This window comes from Schistocerca gregaria, unplaced genomic scaffold, assembly GCF_023897955.1.
Source record: "Schistocerca gregaria isolate iqSchGreg1 unplaced genomic scaffold, iqSchGreg1.2 ptg000470l, whole genome shotgun sequence".
NCBI lineage: Eukaryota > Metazoa > Arthropoda > Insecta > Orthoptera > Acrididae > Schistocerca > Schistocerca gregaria.
Window position 1 is genome coordinate 3,703,615 of NW_026061884.1, and position 4,345 is coordinate 3,707,959.

At 46.0% G+C, this 4,345-nt stretch overlaps 1 non-coding gene across 1 annotated transcript; it reads right to left on the bottom strand.

Moving 5' to 3' along the window:
* Window positions 1–3,359: 3,359 nt before the first annotated feature.
* Trnai-aau (transfer RNA isoleucine (anticodon AAU)) lies at window positions 3,360–3,431 on the bottom strand. The gene has a single exon. It is a non-coding gene; the product is annotated as a tRNA-Ile (tRNA).
* Between the last annotated feature and the right edge of the window lie 914 nt (window positions 3,432–4,345).

Below are 4,345 nucleotides of genomic sequence, written 5' to 3' on the forward strand. Positions count from 1 at the left end.
CCTCTGACGAGACCGACCAAATATAGACTGAGAAACAAGACCACACACTTTGTGCATTCGGAATCGAAGGCAGGGCGACCCTCGCCCCATTTGCTACGATTGCCATTTGCTACTTCTGCAGAAGTGGCGGCGGCAGCGACGACGACGACGACGACGACGACGACGAATACCGCGAGAGGCTCTGAGATATGTGAGAAATACATCTATAAAATGTAATTCAGACTGCCTCGTCCCACCTTATGCTGTACCGCTTTGGCAAATGCTTTATCTGCGCCATTCGCCTTAATCGCATCTGAGAGTGATTCTTAAAAAAACGCCTGTCGCTAATTGTTCGTCATCACAGGTACTGTTTGCTATAGGGCCACGACGCGCAACTGATTTCCAAAATTCATCTTTCTCCTGTGAGGATGGAACTTACGACCCCTGGTTTATTAGACCAGTGCTCTACCACTGAGCTAAACCACTTCATATTACCGGCTAATATTTGCAGCTATGGCGACAAATTACTGCTTGACTACACATCTGACACGTAACCGATGTGCTCTCCAAACAACAACACTTGCATTTCAGAACATGTCTTTCACACATGTCTACAAAATCACCTTCACCTTCAAATACAGCTTCCTTGCGACTGACAGAGACGTAGGCAAAGTTTAAAGTTGCTATTTCCATTAAATCTCGTTAATCAGAAAAACGGTAATTTACACCTGCAGCGGAACAAAATTCCGTTCCGCCCAGCGTCTGGCTCGAACCCACGACCCTGGGATTAAGAGTCTGACGCTCTACCGACTGAGCTAGCCGGCTACCTCGGTGAATACCTGCCGGGTAGCACGTCACACAGTACTCGTTTGTGTTGGGTGGTCCCATACAGAATCTCTCCATGATGCCTAATGTTTTCCTAACGTCACACTCGTCACGTACTTCACTTTTATGTCATAATCATTTCTGAGAGGTAAAGAAATTGCATGACAACATGCAGAGCTAGTGGCGTCAAAATTAACGCACATACTTTATGTGACTCAAAAGCCGAACGAGTTACTTTCCGACGTTGTTTTAGATGTGCAAGTGATAGTCAAAACTCGCTGTGTCGGCACTCTGCCGACCATTTCGCTAGTTAACACCGGTCTTGTTGTGTGTGTTTCAAGCTCAAGAGCATCTCCAAGCAAAAAATGGTCAACAGCAACATTCAGACGGTTTCGTACTGCTCAATTGCTACATTAAAACGTTATGTTTCTTTTTCAGAACTGGAAAAACACAAGCATGACAGCATTCGAACCTGTAATCTTCAGATCCGAAGTCCGACGCCTTATCCATTAGGCCACACGGTCACTGACGACCAACATTTACATGTATACGACTCATCTCGAAACGCTCACACCCCTGAGGATTTGTGTTTTCGTTCTACACAGCCGCTGCTCCTTGCTCTTTCCCACCCATTCGTTACATTCAACCTCTGACGAGACCGACCAAATATAGACTGTGAAACAAGACCACACACTTTGTGCATTCGGAATCGAAGGCAGGGCGTCCCTCGCCGCATTTGCTACGATTGCCATTTGCTACTTCTGCAGAAGCGGCGGCGGCGGCGACGACGACGACGACGACGACGACGAATATCGCGAGAGGCTCTGAGATATGTGAGAAATACATCTATAAAATGTAATTCAGACTGCCTCGTCCCACCTTATGCTGTACCGCTTTGGCAAATGCTTTATCTGCGCCATTCGCCTTAATCGCATCTGAGAGTGATTCTTAAAAAAACGCCTGTCGCTAATTGTTCGTCATCACAGGTACTGTTTGCTATACGGCCACGACGCGCAACTGATTTCCAAAATTCATCTTTCACCTGTGAGGATGGAACTTACGACCCCTGGTTTATTAGACCAGTGCTTTACCACTGAGCTAAAGAGGCGCGGCCTAGCGGTACTCTTGGGTACTTCGTCCTTACGGTCGTCTGCATCATCAGACTTTAGCTGACAACACTTCATATTACCGGCTAATATTTGCAGCTATGGCGACAAATTACTGCTTGACTACACATCTGACACGTAACCGATGTGCTCTCCAAACAACAACACTTGCATTTCAGAACATGTCTTTCACACATGTCTACAAAATCACCTTCACCTTCAAATACAGCTTCCTTGCGACTGACAGAGACGTAGGCAAAGTTTAAAGTTGCTATTTCCATTAAATCTCGTTAATCAGAAAAACGGTAATTTACACCTGCAGCGGAACAAAATTCCGTTCCGCCCAGCGTCTGGCTCGAACCCACGACCCTGGGATTAAGAGTCTGACGCTCTACCGACTGAGCTAGCCGGCTACCTCGGTGAATACCTGCCGGGTAGCACGTCACACAGTACTCGTTTGTGTTGGGTGGTCCCATACAGAATCTCTCCATGATGCCTAATGTTTTCCTAACGTCACACTCGTCACGTACTTCACTTTTATGTCATAATCATTTCTGAGAGGTAAAGAAATTGCATGACAACATGCAGAGCTAGTGGCGTCAAAATTAACGCACATACTTTATGTGACTCAAAAGCCGAACGAGTTACTTTCCGACGTTGTTTTAGATATGCAAGTGATAGTCAAAACTCGCTGTGTCGGCACTCTGCCGACCATTTCGCTAGTTAACACCGGTCTTGTTGTGTGTGTTTCAAGCTCAAGAGCATCTCCAAGCAAAAAATGGTCAACAGCAACATTCAGACGGTTTCGTACTGCTCAATTGCTACATTAAAACGTTATGTTTCTTTTTCAGAACTGGAAAAACACAAGCGTGACAGCATTCGAACCTGTAATCTTCAGATCCGAAGTCCGACGCCTTATCCATTAGGCCACACGGTCACTGACGACCAACATTTACATGTATACGACTCATCTCGAAACGCTCACACCCCTGAGGATTTGTGTTTTCGTTCTACACAGCCGCTGCTCCTTGCTCTTTCCCACCCATTCGTTACATTCAACCTCTGACGAGACCGACCAAATATAGACTGTGAAACAAGACCACACACTTTGTGCATTCGGAATCGAAGGCAGGGCGTCCCTCGCCGCATTTGCTACGATTGCCATTTGCTACTTCTGCAGAAGCGGCGGCGACGACGACGACGACGACGACGACGACGACGAATATCGCGAGAGGCTCTGAGATATATGAGAAATACATCTATAAAATGTAATTCAGACTGCCTCGTCCCACCTTATGCTGTACCGCTTTGGCAAATGCTTTATCTGCGCCATTCGCCTTAATTGCATCTGAGAGTGATTCTTAAAAAAACGCCTGTCGCTAATTGTTCGTCATCACAGGTACTGTTTGCTATACGGCCACGACGCGCAACTGATTTCCAAAATTCATCTTTCTCCTGTGAGGATTGAACTTACGACCGCTGGTTTATTAGACCAGTGCTTTACCACTGAGCTAAAGAGGCGCGGCGTAGCGGTACTCTTGGGTACTTCGTCCTTACGGTCGTCTGCATCATCAGACTTTAGCTGACAACACTTCATATTACCGGCTAATATTTGCAGCTATGGCGACAAATTACTGCTTGACTACACATCTGACACGTAACCGATGTGCTCTCCAAACAACAACACTTGCATATCAGAACATGTCTTTCACACATGTCTACAAAATCACCTTCACCTTCAAATACAGCTTCCTTGCGACTGACAGAGACGTAGGCAAAGTTTAAAGTTGCTATTTCCATTACATCTCGTTAATCAGAAAAACGGTAATTTACACTTGCAGCGGAACAAAATTCCGTTCCGCCCAGCGTCTGGCTCGAACCCACGACCCTAGGATTAAGAGTCTGACGCTCTACCGACTGAGCTAGCCGGCTACCTCGGTGAATAACTGCCGGGTAGCACGTCACACAGTACTCGTTTGTGTTGGGTGGTCCCATACAGAATCTCTCCATGATGCCTAATGTTTTCCTAACGTCACACTCGTCACGTACTTCACTTTTATGTCATAATCATTTCTGAGAGGTAAAGAAATTGCATGACAACATGCAGAGCTAGTGGCGTCAAAATTAACGCACATACTTTATGTGACTCAAAAGCCGAACGAGTTACTTTCCGACGTTGTTTTAGATGTGCAAGTGATAGTCAAAACTCGCTGTGTCGGCACTCTGCCGACCATTTCGCTAGTTAACACCGGTCTTGTTGTGTGTGTTTCAAGCTCAAGAGCATCTCCAAGCAAAAAATGGTCAACAGCAACATTCAGACGGTTTCGTACTGCTCAATTGCTACATTAAAACGTTATGTTTCTTTTTCAGAACTGGAAAAACACAAGCGTGACAGCATTCGAACCTGTAATCTTCAGATCCGAAGTCCGACGCCT